This window comes from Heteronotia binoei, chromosome 10 (assembly GCF_032191835.1).
Source record: "Heteronotia binoei isolate CCM8104 ecotype False Entrance Well chromosome 10, APGP_CSIRO_Hbin_v1, whole genome shotgun sequence".
Classification (NCBI taxonomy): domain Eukaryota; kingdom Metazoa; phylum Chordata; class Lepidosauria; order Squamata; family Gekkonidae; genus Heteronotia; species Heteronotia binoei.
Genome location: NC_083232.1, coordinates 82,318,884 through 82,336,403, shown reverse-complemented (window position 1 = coordinate 82,336,403; position 17,520 = coordinate 82,318,884). Strand labels below are relative to the sequence as shown.

General features: G+C 42.7%; 1 protein-coding gene across 2 annotated transcripts in view; it reads right to left on the bottom strand.

The window, feature by feature from the left end:
- The window catches only part of RALA (RAS like proto-oncogene A), a 33,152-nt gene extending 21,515 nt beyond the window's left edge, over positions 1-11,637 (bottom strand). Inside the window, exon 1 of one of the 2 annotated variants that reach the window (XM_060247660.1) lies at positions 11,367-11,637. The gene's annotated coding sequence lies outside the window, so the exon portion shown is untranslated. The remainder of the gene's footprint in view (positions 1-11,366) is intronic. The other variant, XM_060247662.1, reaches the window with a different exon arrangement.
- Between the last annotated feature and the right edge of the window lie 5,883 nt (positions 11,638-17,520).

Genomic DNA, 17,520 nt, shown 5'->3' with positions numbered 1-17,520 from the left:
CACAAATTTGCATAGCCCTGCCTGCAGGGAGAGGAGACATGACCTAACCAGTTTGGACAACTTCCCCATTTAACATCAAGGTCAGCATTTACTGCCTACTGCAAGGAAAAGGCTGAGGAGTACAAGAGATTGCTAAGAACATTCTCTAGGTATGTAGCTGTTTACTTGTGCTTCCTGTTTGTAATTGGGAATGCTAAATTCATAGGAGGCCTTAGAATCTGGACATATGGTTGTCAAATTACTAATAACAGATCTGTGACAAAAACTGAAATATTTCTGTAATCAGTAAAGCATTCACTAATTTTCAGAACACAAGAGGCTAAATATTGGCAACGATTAAAAAGAGCTCTTATGCCATTACAGATTTCCCTCAATCTCGCAAATAGAATACAACAGGGATTAGAATTAACACAATCAACATTAAATGAAGAGGAGCACTGAACTGAAGAGTCTACTGTAACCAAGGCTGTATACTCTGGGTCCAAGGGAAGAATTTTTATCAGCCACAGAAGTCACCATCCTAAGAAATTAAGGTTTCATTTTTAACAGCAATTTTCTCATCCTTATGATGGGCTCAAAATGTGTTGGCAGTGTGAATAAAACCTCATTGGGGACCAAAGAGAATTTCAAATGGTTCAGGTGGGATCTATTATTGAAACCATCCTCCTAATGATGAAAAGACAACTATGCGAAATAAATAGGTAATATTCTTCGTTCTATATGGATGCAACTCAAGCTTCATTTGTTAAAATAAATATGTTTAAATACAAACATACATAAAAGCCAAGATTATATGCATCTGCAGTTTAACAGTCAACACAGCAACTGACCTCTGCTTCTTCCCTTCCCCCAGGAACAGTGACAATATTTTACACGCCATCTAGTGAATTGTTGATTTTATACATATAGATTTTAACAGTTTTTATATTGTCTATTTATGTTATAATCTGCTCTGAACCATGGGGGAGAATGGAACAGAAATCAAACAAATAAATATGTACAGGGGTTTTAAGGGATCATTTCTAACAAGCTGTTCCACTGCAACCATGAAAACTTTATAACTTTATAAGAATTCCATTCAGATCTGGAAAATATTTCAGGTGCCTTGTAATGATGTTCGCATATATGGTTGTTTGTTTTGATTCCACCCAAGACTGGCAGGTAAAGCTCAGGTACTTGCATCTCAAAATTTAAAGTGTTTTTCCAATCCTAGGCTTCATGCACACAAGCAATCCACAATGGTTGTTATGAGTTATTCTGGTAAAGGCAGTTTATGTCAGCAAACATTTAGGAAAGGCAGTTGGGGGGGGGGGGAGCAGGCAAATGTATTAACTGTTGACCCACCTGATGTTCTGTGACCACAAAGGATAAGCTTACCATTTAGAAGATTAGCTAAGCCCTAGTTACCTTATGCAGGTGAATACCTAGAAACTGACACACAGACAAATTCTAAGTATATATTAGAGTTCGGATCTTGCTAATTACATGATCCAGCAAGAATCATAGTCAAGCTCAGCAGACAGTTACTGCACTGCAAGTGAACAGCAAGATTTAATGCACACACTCAGGGATGGCACAGAATGCCTGCCCAACACTGTCAAGATCAGGCAAAGGTAATGCTATCAACTACCTACTAATTAATGCCAATGCTGTAATTCTCAGCTAACTGCTTATTCTGCCATCGGAGGCATCTAAATAGTTGTGGCAACACTGTGGAAGAACTTCACACAAATAAAATAACTTTACACCCTACACAAAAGATCATGGTTATGAGTACAATCTGGAAAAAAAATCAGCTCAGAGAAAGTCTATACTGAAACTACCTGTTGTAATGCTTGCGTATACTTTTACAAGCCCCAGCTGGTCTACTGTTTCTATTGACTTAGCAATAATTCTCATGGAGAGGTGAATCTAAAGACTGCAGAAAGAAGAAATCAGGACAACCTATGAAAAGTATGATAAAGGACAAACAAAACATCCAGTTTCCAAGGAATGAAAAAGGAAGTATATTTTTTTTCCATGTCAAGGAAGCTAAGGAAGCCGACAATGTATATACACACACACACCCTTTAACTCCACATTATTATTCAAGCTAATGAAAGCAAAGATAACCACGCTCAAGTTTGCTCCAGCTTTTTTGGGGGGTGGGGAGTGGAATCAGCTATTCAGTTTCTGTTCCCAACATTCATGAATTAAATTTAGTATTTCAAGGTAATAAAGAAACATCACATGATCCTAAACAAATAAAATGAATTTTAACAGGGCTAAATGTAAAGTTCTGCATTTAGGTAGGAAAAATCAAATGCATAATTATAGATTGGGGGAGACTTATCTTGGCAGTAGTATGTGCAAAAAGGATCTAGAGGTCTTACACTGACCCCTACTTACACTGAACTTGAGTCACCAGTATGATACAGTAGCTAAAATGGCAAATGCAATTTTGGGCTGTATCAACAGAAATATAGTGACCAGATCATGCCAAGTGATGGCATCACTTTATTCTGCTCTGGTTAGACTTCACCTAGAGTATTGTGTTCAGTTTGGATACCACAATTTAAGAAGGATATAGACAAGTTGGAACATGTCCAGAGGAAGGCAACAAAGATGGCGAGGGGTCTGGAGACCAAGTCCTTTAAGGAAAGGTTGAAGAAACTTGGTATGTTTAACCAAGAGAGGAGACAACTGAAACATGACACAATCACCATCTTCAAGTATTTGAAGGGCTGTCATATACAGGAGGGTGCAGAGTTGTTTTCTGTTGCCCTAGAAGAGCGGAACAGAACCAACAGGTTGAAATTGAATCAAAAGAGTTTTCAGCTAAACCTCAGGAAGAACTTCCTGACAGTTAGAGCAGTTCCTCAGTGGAACAGTCTTCCTTGGGAGGTGGTGGGCTCTCAGGAAAGTTTTGAACAGAGGCTAGATGGCCACCTGACAGCAATGCTGATTCTGTGAACTAAGGCAGATCATGAGAGGGAGGGCAGGAAAGGTTGCATCAGTGCTTAGTTCTCATGGCCCTTTCTTATAGAGGCCCAGGGAAATGCTGATCACCACTTTGGGGCCAGGAAGCAATTTTTCTCGTGGCCAGTTTGGCCAGGGATCCTGGAGGCTTTTTGCCGTGGCCATTTTGGCCAGGGATCCTGGAGGCTTTTTGCCATCTTCTAGGCATGGATCAGGGATCACTCTCTTTCTCCCTGTCCCTCTTTTTTCATTGTATCTTCTGGGCATGGAGCAGGGATTACTGGGGGTGGGAGGTATTTGTGAATTTCCCGCATTATGATGGAGATTGGACTAGATAGCCATGAAAGTTGCTTCCAACTCTATGATTCTATGATCCACAACATCAAGAATTATGTTTGTGGATTTTGTGCTTAATGCTAGAAGAAATCTGACAAGCCGAGCACAGCATGCTAAGAGCCAGATTGACATGGTGAGCAGATTCTTCAGTATGGAAAACTTAGGTTCAAATCCCCATTTCACGCCACTACACATAGTTAGAAGCTTCAGCAGTCCCTCTCACATAGCACAAGAGCTTCGGCATCCCCACTTACCTATCTTAAAGATCTGCCCACCTATCTGCCCAGTGCAGCTTTCTCTGCTGATAAAAACAAACAATTCTGAAAAGTGGAACTGCTGTGATATGGCTATCAAACTACTCCTGTTTAACAACAAAACCGAAACGCACATATTTAATTTGTTTAGGACAATGCCCAACAAATGATTATACCCACTGCTCTATATATAAGGTTCCGGGGACACAGAGATGCCAAGATTCATTAACATGTATATAGCTCTTTCCAGTACATAAAACATCTTGCATACAGTATCTTGCTACAATCTTTATAAACAACTCTAAGGTGTTTATTGCACATGGGAAGCTGAGAGAGTAGGCACCTAAAGGCCACCTACTAAGTGTACAGTAGAGGCGAGAAGGGAATCCAGGAATCCTGAGTCACAGCTCAGTCTAGTATACTATCCAAGAGATAAATAAAAGTAAATCAGAGGTACAATTTAGCACGCATTTACTTGCCAGCAGCTTACCAACTGCCCCTAAGCAAGCAACTGAAGTGGCAAACTTCAGCTTTTCCATAATACTTTAAGAAGCAAAGCAAGTTCTATTTTTGCAACCTCACAGATTAGCCTTTAGAAATACAATTAAGTCTCCAAGTAACTCTGCTCTTTTCTCACCTGAGCACTTTAATAATAATAATAATTTTTTTATTTATACCCCACCCTCCCCGTTGAGGCAGGCTCATCAGTGTTTTGAAAAATAAAAGTAAAATTACAGGAGACATTTACTGATCAGTTTAAGGCTGTCACTCATTTCCTGTAGCTGAAGATTCAAGGTGAATCATTATACCTGTGTTGATGTGAACATGCCCTAGGTACGGATGTTCGTTATGACAGTTTAAAAATCCATAGCTTAAGATCCACATCACAATTGATTCTTCAGCCTGGGCACACTAATATTTCTTACAATAAAAAGTAAAACATGAATAGCATCATGCATCCCAAACATTCAAGGTTTCTCACCATGGATCTCCAACTCACTACATGTTTGGAGACATGCATCTTTCTTCCACACACGGACCACTGACATGCTTAGGCTGCCACATAAAGTGTCTCAAATATAGCCCATGTCTATGTTCTTAAAATCCAATTTGTTTGTAACTGCCATTATCACTACAGTACATAGAAAATATTCCTGCAGCTGAAGGAAGTTGCAAAACTATTCTGCAAGGAAAATTATGATTAAAAACCTGTCCGTCCTTAAGATTGCCCTTAGCGGCGAGAAGTCTAGAAGTTGGGGGGGGGGGGAGAGAGACACAGAAACCTCTGGAGAAATGAAGCACAAAATGTTTGGGGCAACCTGAATTATTTAATATATATACCAGAGATTTATGCGCTGTCTTTTATAGTTCTTGCTTGCATAGTTTCACAAGCTTAGGACATATGTGTAGTGTTCAAAAGCTGAGAAGTCAGACCATTTTTCTTTTGTTATTGCTAGCAGGTACAGACTTTGACAAGTTTTGTCCACGTATTTTTAGCGTGACAACATAAAATATTATGGTAGGTATGCCTCTAAAGCACAAAGTCAATATACTATAAATGAAACTAAAAGAAACTATTATAATGATAAGCATTAGAACTGTTTAATGTGCATTTTTAAAACATCAGCAGAGAACTGGGGGGTTTTTTACAGCTCCTCTTTTAACAGGGAAATAATGTTGTTGAAGGCTATAAACATTCATTACAACCATCTAGTTTGTTAGTTAACAGCTAGCATACTTCAAACTTGCCTTTCTTTGCTCTGAACCAAAAGACTGTATATGTTACAGGATATATTTGAGATAGGCTATTTGAACCATTAACATAAGGTCACAGTGTTCCAGGCCACACTGTGTTAAAATGGATTTTTGACATCTGGCTAATTCAAATGCATGCAAACAAAATCATTTTCATATGGAGACTATTTCCTTCTTGAGAGTTTTCTACTAAATAAGAGTCATCTGGCAGATGGGGGTCTCAAATAAAAGTCCCATTTCCGATCCAAGCCTGACTGTGAAGTAAAGGTGCAGCTTTGGGCCTAATCACTCTCAGCTCTCACTCTCCTGACCACCTTCTGTAGAGCAAACACAGATGTAACATAGCTATGAAAATCATGGGGATTGGTTAAATGACCTCCACTTGCACCTGTTGGAATGGCCCTGGGTCAGCCATAGCTCTCTCAGAGGTTGTCCTTGAAAGGACAGCTGCTGTGAGAGCCCTCTCAGCCTCACCCACCTCACAGGGTGTCTGTTGTGGGGGAGGAAGATAAAGGAGATTGTGAGCCGCTCTGAGACTCTGAGATTCAGAGTGGAGGGCGGGATATAAATCCAATATCATCATCATTTAAGCACAGGGCAGTGCATCTCTAAATCTGCTCCAACAAGATAGTACCTACTCATCCTTCTTGTATGTACTCATCCCCAAAAACCCTGTGGACAAGAAGATATGGAAACTTCACATACTTGGACTACAAGTATCAAGAACACTGCAAAAATAATTTTGATTCCCCAAAAGGGAACAAACATGGACATACGCCTCAAAAAATTAGCCTCTTTTGATGCTTTCCCAGCATGACATACGATGTCCACCTATTAGCAGAATAAGGTGTGGAAGAATTGATTTTAAGGATAAGTTTGCAGCTCCTTAAAGAAGCTTTTTCTTGCATTCTATGAGACATAATACTGAGAAGCTCAGGACACAAGGAACTATTAGATATGCTGAAGAATTACAGAACACTACCCTAGAAAAGAACTAACCCCAATAAGAATTCATATTAATAATAATAATCAACTGACTGCCCTTTGTGTGGTGATATAAAAACCATGCATAGACAAGACATGGGTCTGTGTTGGATTATCCCAAGAATGTATGTATGACAAGAAATGTGACTGTGTAAATCAAGAAAAAAAATTAAAAACAAGCATGTTAAAGACTAAATGTGTTCCAGAAGATACACAATATTGGGGGGGGGGGGAGAGATCTGCCTGTTGCTCAGAGTGCTTCTAGAACCCTGGAGGGGCAGGACTTGAGGGGTGGGATTTCCAAGTTTGTTATTCCCACCTGTGATCTCCCAATTTGTTCCTGTTCATTATAAACTACAAGGTTTGCCTCTCCTGACTAGCCTATCCCAAGTTGGGCAACATGGATCAACCTGACATATGAACATATGAAGCTGCCTTATACTGAATCAGACCCTTGGTCCATCAAAGTCAGTATTGTCTTCTCAGACTGGCAGCGGCTCTCCAGGGTCTCAAGCTTTGACATTGTTTAACAAAATGGTGAGAAACACAAGAAACTTGATAGTTGTTTTTTTTTTTTTTAAGTCCAATCCATGACAGCCTGAAATTGTTAGCAGCACTAGAAGTCGGGTCACGCATCTGAAAAAAAAACTAGGCAATAACAACAGCTCAGCATTTATTGAAATGGCACACTTTTTGACCCCCATTGCTGTATGGTTTTAAATACTCTGAATGAGAGCTGGTCACTCGAATATCTGCAGAGGGAAAGTTCTTTAACTAATGCCATAGAATCGATAAAAGAATTCATAGTGCAATTAACATATAGCCTCATTCAGTTCAGCCTGACAGCTAAGGAGTCCTCAAGATGATGGACAATCTCTTTTGAAGTATGGATAAAGCAATCACAGACAACAGTAATCCAACTATATTAGATTTGAGTCCCATAGCACCTTAGAGACCAACAAGATTTATGTCCACACCACAGCCGACCTCTCTACCAGGCTCTGCCAGTTTGTCCTCACCCACACCTACCTCAGATTTGGTGAAGATTTCTTTCTTCAGATCAATGGCACAGTTGTGGGCACCCATATGGCACCACAACATGTCAAAACTTTCATGGCCAACCTGGAGCAGTGCTTCCTCAGAGCTCCCATCTGTTAACACCCAACTCATACCTGAGATTTATTGAGGCCATTTTCATCATTTGGACACATGGGAAAGAAGCACTGGAGAAATTTCACCAGGCCTTCAAGCATCCTCCAGCCCACCATCAACTTGATCACAGACCAATCCACACAAGAAACATCCTTTCTAGACACCACTGCATAAATACATAATGGAAACATAAAAACCACCTTATGCTAGAAATCTACTGATTCCCAAACATATCTACATGCCTCCAGTCACCATCCTCAACACACCAAATGATCCATTGTCTACAGCCAAGCTCTGTGCTACCGCCACAACAACTCTGATCCTTCAGACAGAAATTCTCACATGCAGAATCTACAGGAGACGTTCTTGGTTATCAATACCCACTTGACGTGGTAAGGAAACAGATCAACAAAGCCAGAATGATACCGAGGGATAACCTGCTACAAAATAGGTCTAAACACTACAGGGGGTCACCAGCATTTCCTCTAAGCTGTTAGCATGAGCTAGCTCACAGACTTTTAGCCTCCAGCTCACACATTTTTGTCTTAGCGCAAGAAAAATGGCCCCAGCACAAACTACCGTAATTTATGCAGCAGCTCACAACTTTAATGCCAGTAGCTCACAAAGTAGAATTGTTGCTCACAAAACTCTGTAACTTAGAGGGAACACTGGTGGTCACATACAGTTCTCAACTCAAACCTGTTCAATGCATTATTAATTCCCTTCAGTCTATGCTGGGGAATGATACTCCTCTCTCCCATGCATTGGGAGGCAAACCTTTACTTGCCCACACAGACCTTAACAACTTCTCACCCACAATACCCTTCTTAACATAGACATGGACTCTGGGACCAGTGCCTGCAACAATCCAAGATGCCAATTATGTCCCCATATCCACTCTAACAACACAAAAACTGGACCTAACAACACCAGCCATACCATCTCAGGTTCATTTACTTGTTCATCTTCCAACGTTTCATAAGCCATCAGATCTCAGCAATGCCCTTCTACTCTTTACATCAAACAGGTTAGTCCCTACACAAAAGAATAAATGGACATAAGGAAAGGAAAGGACCCCTGTGCAAGCACCAGTCATTTCCGACTCTGGGGTGACATTGCTTTCACAACGTTTTCACGGCAGACTTTTTATGGGGTGGTTTTGCCATTGCCTTCCCCAGTCTTTTACACCTTCCCCCCAGCAAGCTGAGTACTAATTTTACCAACCTCGGAAGGATGAAAGGCTGAGTCAATGTTGGGCCAGTTACCTGAATCCAGCTTCCGCCGGAATTGAACTCAGGTCGTGAGCAGAGTTCAGACCACAGTACTGCTGCTTTACCAATCTGTGCCACGGGGCCGCTGACATAAACCCAACATTAAAAACCACAATACTCAAAAAACAAAACAATGGGAGAACAATTTAATCTTCCAGGTCATTTCATTGCTGACCTAAGAGTAGCAGTCTCCAAACAAAGAAACTCTGAGGGGAAATTACAATGGGAGATTGATGAAAAAGTTCAGAACAATGGAATCCCGAGCACTGAATAAACACATAGGATACTTATCTTACTACAGATGCTAATTTTCTACCAAGCATTTCCCCTTGCTCTAATCAAGCTGATTACAATATACATTGTACCTTTGCATTCTTTACAATACTCCATCTACCTAGGATCAAAACAGATCTCCATTCCTACTCCTGTTTGATGAAGGAGGCTATGACTATCAAAAACATACCTGGAAAACCTTGCTGGTCTTTAAGGTGCTCCAATCTAACTGTTCTACTGCAGATCGATCCAGGTGGGCAGCCATGTTGGTCTGAAGCAGTAGAACAAAGTAGGAGTCAAGTTGCACCTTTAAGACCAACAAAGTTTTATTCTGCTTTTGTATGCAGGCATACTTCTTCAGATGAGGGGATAAGGTACAGACCAATTGTACTATACTGCAGACCAACATAGCTACCCTCCAAACCAACTTCATGAAGTTCTCTCATCTTCTCTCACAGATTCTTATGATAAGGGCTCTTTTTCTAGCAGGAGCTCCTCTGCATATTAGGCCACGCCCCCTGATGTTGCCAATCCTCCAAGAGCTTAAAAGGCTCTTAGTACAGGGCCTACTGTAAACTCCAGGATTGGCTACATCAGCGGGCATGGCCTAATATGCAGAGGAGCTCCTGCTAGAAAAAGAGCCCTGATTTAATGCTAAAAGTCTCTCCAGAACACCACAATGTCAACAACATACCAGTCAAGATGCATCACTACATACAGATGGTCTCAGGCAGCATGATATACAAACCACCTAAAATAAACTTCTTTAAATAGAGTAATATTCAACATTCCCACATGACATATCTTTACCATTGGCAAATATAATACAGACAAGCTTTAAGAGCCCTGTAAATCTTGCAGATTCTTGTATCTAGGTTCCAGTCATCCTGTCCTCATGTCAGCTTTGGCAGAAGTGAAGTAGTATTAACTGAGTTCAGTGGTACAATTACGATTTGTAGACACAGAGCATGAGAAGCTATCTGAGCCATCACTACAATCCCGTCCTGATTATAAGGACCTCAATACTCAAATACTGAAAAGTAATTAGAGTAAGTTTGAGCTGCAAACCACCTCTGTAGGAAAAATGGAAGAAGGGGGGGAGAGAGAGAGAGAAGAGAAGGTTTTTCTTCTGGACAAGCGTGACTCAAGCTCACTCATAGATCCAGTGCCTTTCTTCACTTTACCAAGCTCCAAGTGCAGAATATTTAATCAGACTATCATGAATAGCTTTTAGACAAAGGACATTAGACAGACTCATAGAGTATTATTAGTCATGACTATCAAATGAAAACCTTATATTGAGAGGCACAGTATCTCCTAAAGACTAGTTACTCAGCCACAAAAGGCTGTTACTTTTATGTCCTGTTTGTAACTTGCTGCTATTGGAAACAAGGAAGGAGGCTGGCACTAGGCACCCTTTTAGGATGATCCAGCAGGGCTGTCTCTTTCATGCAGGTATGTCTCTTTCATGCAAGCTGCATACTAGCAATCTTTGACCTGTGGCGACCAAGCCCAGGTATATTGGCACAGAACCTGGCTAGCAACTGCTGGAAACAGCAAAAGCTGTTCTCTTCATGCCCTGCTTGGGGGCTTCCCAGAACAGCAAGCAGGTGGCATCAAGGTGGATCTTAGAGCTGACACAGCTGGAGCTTCTCTCATCAGAGTGTCAAATATCATGCCCCATATTGGCCACCAGCGTTCCCTCTACGTTGAGTTAGCGTGAGCTAGCTCACAGATTTTTAGCCTCCGGCTCAGACATTTTTGTCTTAGCTCAGGAAGGATGACCCCAGATCACACTAATTTATGCAGTAGCTCACAACTTTAATACCAGTAGCTCAAAAAGTAGAATTATTGCTCACAAGATTCTGCAGCTTAGTGGGAACATTGCTTGGCCACTAGATAACTAGTCTGAGCAGTGCCCTCTGTCCCCTCCAAAGAAGCTCAGCAACGCAGACGGAAAGGCCTGAAGTTAGAAGCATCCGAAGGAAAAAAAAAAAGAAAGGGCAGAGCAAGCCTGGAACCCAGCCTTCTCCACCACGTCCCCACGACCCTTTTGAGAAGGCGAGTCCTGCAGCCAACCCCCACCCAACCACTTCATCCCAGCCGCCTCATACATACTCAAACCGGTGGCTCTCATCCAAGGCAAAAGAGGGAGCGGCTGGCTAGAGCGAAGGAGCCACGACAAGAGGGCGGGAAAAGGGGGACAAGCAGGGGGAAGAGGCGACGAGCCGCCCTGTGCAGAAGCAGAGAGCGGGAGGAGGAGGAGGAGGCGGCGAAACCCTGCAGTTGGCCAGGCTCCCTTTGCGGCCCCCGCCCCGACAGACTCCGCCGGTCACACCCCGAGCGAGAGGCTCCGAAGGCAAAGCGGCAAAGGTTCGCTCACCTGGCCGAGGGCAGGCCGGGCCCAGCCTGGGGGAAGGCGGCGGAGGAGGACGAAAAGCGGCAACAGCAGCCGCCCAGGCGCGGAGCCGGTCCTGGGGGAGCTCACGCGGCCTGCCTCGCTCTCTTTCGGACCGGGCTGCTGCTGCTGCGAGAGCCGAGGCGGCTGGTCCGAAAGGCGCGGCAGCGGGGAAGCCTCTTCTCGTCCGGCAGCGCCTCCTCCCTCCGGGAGAGAAGAAAGGCGGGGGAGGGGCGGGGCCTAAACGCCGCGCGGCTCCTTCCGGGGGCGCCCCTGGGGAGGCGGGGCCTAGGAGGGGGAGGGGCCTGTTTTCGAGAGAGGGTATTTCCATAGAGGGGGAAGGGCCAGAGCGGCGGCCAGACGGGAAGCCGCCCATTGGCGGGGCAGGCAGAGAAAAGACGTGCTCGGTGTGGGCAGTCTCGATGGAGGCAGTCGCCGCTTTTGACGGCTAAAGAAAGCAATGAAAATTTCATTGAGTAGGTTGGAATTTTAGAATTCAGAATAAACACTGGCTAAAGATTTATTCTTCTCCAAGTCTCTTATCTGCCATTTTTAATATCAGGTTTAATTCTTATAAATTGCTATATAGGTGACACACACCTTCCCAGTCGGTTGTTTTTAGAATATATTCCAATGTCAGCCCAAAATGTTGGAAACATTGCGGGCAATTTGCAGATTTTTTACGTTGGTTGTGGCTGTGTCCCATATACATTATTTTTGGCAATAAATTCAACAGCAGGTACAGGTAATAACCGGAGTGGCAGTACCTGCAGGGCTAGAAATTGTTTTACTGTATTCCTGGCCAGATTCACCCAGCAATAAATAATTTTTTTTTAAAAAAACCAGATATTGTCATTTCCATTTTGCTTGCTATAACAAGAATAGTCATTGCAACTAAACCGAGGGACAAAATCCGAGGGACAAAATTCACCTCTTCCAGTGTGGGACTGGAATATTTCTTAATCGGGAAAATTGCAGATAACCTGTCAACATCAAAATTAGGAAATAACTATACTTGTCAGGCAATATGGTACCATGTTGTTGGGTACCTAATTGAACAAGGTATAATTCCAAAATATGAGTTTTATAAAGAATTATTTTCATTTAAGCTTATATAATTGTCTGTGTGCCAGTATATATACATACGTATATACAATTATCTGTATCACTAACTGAACCACGGAAATGTATACCGTATTATTGCTGAATATGTAACCCCTGATATTAGAGTTTAAATAAAGAAAATGTTTCTTCTTAAAAAAAAATCTTAATGAGGAGGAAACGTGCAGTTAGCCTGCTTGCAGCATGCCCCCCCCCCCCGCGGCTTCCTCCTTCTCCAAGATCTTTAATGCCAGTAGCTCAAAAAGTCTTATAAAGAAATCTTATAATTCTTATAAAGAAATCTTATAATTCCTTAAGGCAAATGGTTGTTACAGCTGAATTCCCTTTATCCATCCCATCCCACCATTTCAGCCCAGGTTGTTTGAGAATGGCTGCAGCCCACTGAGCACTTATATTGGATGCAGAAGGTGCCTGGTTCAATTAGGGTTGCCAGCCTATGAGTGAGACCTGGGAATCCCTTGGAATTACAGCTCATCTCCAGACTGCAGAGATCAGTTCCCCTGGAGAAAATGGATGCTTTGAAGGGTGGACTCTGGGGCAATGTACCTGAGGTTCCTGTCTTCCACATGCTTTTCTCCCAAATCCCCAGGAGTTTCCCAACCTGAATCTGGCGACTCTGTAATAAAACAGTACGATAACACTGCAGCAATGAAAGCTTCCTTTAGGATGAAGGACAAGGCTGCATTAGAGAGCAGGAGTTGGTGATATTGATGAAAATGTTAACACTAACCTGAAACACCAGTCCATTACCTTACTTAGAATCACACCATATACCACAGAACCTAAGTTTCTCATGTTTTTAACAATTCTGCAGAACCATGTCAGAACTTGAGGGCCTCGAATGGAGCTTGATGGGCAGTAGAAGCAAAATGGAAAAAAGACAATATTAATTTACACGACCAGTGGTTAAAACATGGTATTTGCTGCCAGAGGATGTAGTGATAGACACAGACCGCTTCAAAAGGGAATTAGCTTCATCGAGGATAGGTTGGTTTCTTCATTTAAAGTATTTATTAGCCACCTTTCTCCCTTGTGAAACTAAAGGCGCCTTGCAGTATAAACAAAGCAATGATTTAAAAACAATACAAAGAAAACAACAGTTATAAATACACATAAAAAGTCATAGTTTTAAAACTCCAGTTAGGACTGTCAATAAATAAAAACTATATCTTCCTATCTATCAGTGGCTACTATCCATGGTGAGTAAAAGAAACCTCCACATTTGGAGGCAGCAAGTCTTTGAATACCAGTGCCGGGAAGGCCTCAGCATCTGTTTGTTGGCTCTCCAGAGTAACTGATTGGCTGTTGTGTGAAACAGGATACTGGACTAGATGGACCACTGAATCCAGCAGGGCTCATCTTATGTTCTTATGATTCATGTTGCCCACCTGCAAATAGTCTAGCAGGATATGGCCCATCACTTGTATATGTCCTTAAAAACAACCTGCACTAAAATGTACTTGCTCACTCTGCAACTATCCTAGTGTAATTTTGACCCTCAGTATCTCTTTTTTTTAATCAGCTTCCTCCAGACCTCCTTTTTCTCTGTGAACATATCAGAGTGTAGTAGATCTTCAGATATAAATTCTCCAAGAAGTAATTATGCATTTTGTGGGGACTGATGCAAAGTAATTTAATAGTGGGGAATGCTGCCATGTCTTGGGATGCATTCACGCTATACTACATAATGTGTTTTGTGGATGGATTTTTACTGTTTAAGAATAGCAAAAATTCAGTTGCAGAACACATTATTTAGTGTAGTGTGAATGCACCTTTGATGAATTGATCTGATTAAACCAAGTTCTGCCATTAAGATGCTTGCCACAAAAGTACCTTCTGTTCTACTTCACTACAGTTGGCAGAGCTTTCTAGGCAGACTAGAATTAAGAGCATCCAGGATCAAATCCTCACTCAGCCATAGAATTTTGCTGGGAGACCCTGGGCCAGTCACTCTCATCCTAACCTACCTCACAGGCTTGTTATTGTGAAAACAAAAAGAAGAGGTGAGATTGCAAGTTTCTTTGGGTCTGCAGGTGGGAGGAAAACATGGTATAAATATATACATTTTTAAGTCCGGGATCGACCCCATGGGTATATTTTCAGAGAATTTAGGTAGATTAGTTTGTGAAATCTGAAAATCCCAAACAGTTAGTAGTTAACTATCATTGTCTGCATTAAAAGTACACTGATATCAAGGTTGTGCTTGTATGACCAAGACCTAGTTCTTACAGATAGCAGTTAAGGTAATAAACCTGCAACTGGATCTCTGTCAGGCCTTTCTGACTGAAGGCACTGGATCACACCATTGACCGCCTGCCTTCCCATAAAATAATGGATGAAAAAATGCCAAATGTAGCACCAAGGAGTTGTCCTCATAATGTTCTAACTAGAATCCACCCAAATTGGGGGAAAGGTTATGAAACTGGCATTTAATATGATGATAATTAAGTGCTGTCCGGTTGCAGCAATTACGATAACCTCCCAATGGGGTGTTCAAAGCAAAGGATGAGCACAGATAGTTTGCCATTGGTGATTTTCTATCCAAGTACTAACCAACTCTCTTTACGATCTTCTTTAGCATGATGCTTCAAAGAGCCGCAGTAGATCTAGATGATGACGATGGTGTCTACATCCGCTATCGCACCGATGGCAGCCTGTTCAACCTGAGGCGACTAAAGGCTCACTCCAAGACAATGGAAAAACTTATCCGCGAGCTACTGTTTGCTGATGATGCTGCACTCGTCTCCCACTCGGTATCAGCTCTGCAGCATATGACGTCCTGCTTTGCAGAGGCTGCCAAGCTATTCGGCCTAGAAGTTAGTCTGAGGAAGACAGAAGTTCTCCACCAGCCTGCACCCCAGGAAGATTATCACCCTCCCTGCATCACTGTGGGTGAATCAGTTCTGAAGACGGTCCAGCAGTTCAGCTACCTGGGGTGCATCATCTCCTCAGATGCCAAGATCGACAAGGAGATTGACAACAGGCTGGCAAAGGCAAACCGTGCATTTGGCCGACTGCACAAAAGAGTGTGGAGCAACAAGCATCTGAAAAAAAGCACAAAGATCAATGTTTACAAAGCGGTTGTGATGACAACCCTCATCTATGGCTCCGAATCGTGGGTTTTATACCGTCATCACCTGCGACTCCTTGAGCGCTTTCATCAGCGCTGCCTTCGCACCATCCTCAACATCCACTGGAGTGACTTTGTGACCAACACTGAAGTCCTCAAGAGGGCGGAGGTTACAAGCATCGAGGCACTGCTGTTGAAGACGCAGCTGCGCTGGGCAGGGCATATTTCTAGGATGGAAAACCACCGCCTTCCCAAGATTGCTCTGTATGGCGAACTTTCCACCGGCCATCGAAATAGAGGGGCACCAAAGAGGTACAAGGACTCCTTGAAGAAATCCCTTGGCACCTGTCACATCAACCATCACCAGTGGTCTGACCTAGCCTCAGATCGCAAAGCATGGAGGCACACCATCCACCAGGCTGTCTCTTCCTTTGAGAACGCACGCATAGCTCGTCTTGAGGAAAAAGGAGATTGAGGAAGAATCGCACTGCTACAGCACCAACCCCAAATCAAACTTTTCCCTGCAGCCACTGTGGCCGGATCTGCCTGTCCCGCATTGGTCTTGTCAGCCACCAGCGAGCCTGCAGCAGACGTGGACTACTGCACCCTTCTTAAATCTTCGTTCGCGAAGTCAAGCCGAGAGAGAGAGACTAACCACAGTTGACCCTACTTAGCATCTGAGCTCGGACAAGCCCAAGTTGCCAAACCTTTTTTTAAGTGCATTTTAATTGCACCTTTCCCTTCCTCCAAGGATCTGGGGATACCCTGAATCCAGACTAGATGCAGTTTCCATTGTGCTGTTCCAGCTCTCTGAAAAGAGAAACAGTTCTTTTTCAGTAAAACAGCTTGGTTCACACCATAGCAGGCAGGACAGGCGACAGCTAACAAGTCCAGTCCTGTCCAGTCCCAGCCTTCCTTGCCAGAAGGCAGAATCAGAGTCTTAGAATTACTGGAACTCAGTGTGGCATCTTAAAAATACAGTTGTGTGCTAGGTCATAAAAAAAAGGAAGAGTGAATCATAATGCTAGGAAATGCTGCTTAGCCCCTCTCCAGCCACAAACAGCTACATTTTAACAACACTGTTCAGCGGAAAGGCTGCTCCACCCACGGAAACAGCAGATGTCTAATTTATACATTTTCTGCCAGAACAGGAGTGTGCTACATGGAAGAGTGGCTCCCCTCTGTATCAAAACTGAAGGGGGAAAATGCAGGCAGCTTCTACACAGTATTGCTCCCGAGCAATATTCCCTCTAAACTGTGTTGTGAGCAAAAATTCTAACTTTATGAGCTACTGGCATTAAGATAGTGAGCTACTGCATAAATTAGTTTCTTCTGGGACCATTTTTCCTGAGCTGAGACACAAATGTGTGAGCCAGAGGCTAGAAAACTGTGAACTAGCTCAGCTTAGAGGGAACACTGCTCCCAAGCAATATTTTGAGTGAAAGATCCATTTACTGATGCTACAAATCACCACAGAGACATTACAGTTTTAAATTATGTACACATTTTGTAAGATCCAAGAAGGAAAGATATTTCCAGAGACAAAGCCCCCCAGACCTTCTGATCAGGCTTTGTAAAACAACAGAGAAGGGCCATTGCTCAGTGGCAGAGCATCTGTTTTGCATGTAGAAGGTCCCAGGTTAATTCCTTGACATCTCCAGTTAAAAGGTTTGGCAACAGGTGATGTGAAAGACCTCTGCCTGAGACCCTGGAGAGGTGCTGCCAGTGTGAATAGGCAATGCTGACTTTAATGGACCAAGAGTCTGATTTAGTACAAAGCATCTTAATGTGTTCATGTGTGTTCAATAGTGCTTTCCCCAAGCACTTTATCATTATCTTCATAATTTATGCAATATTGATGAAAATACCTCCCCAAGTTAAGTAAGATCTGCAGCAGGTGTTCCTTTTATGACAAGCTCTTAAGTTCTATGCTTTATTATACTGAAC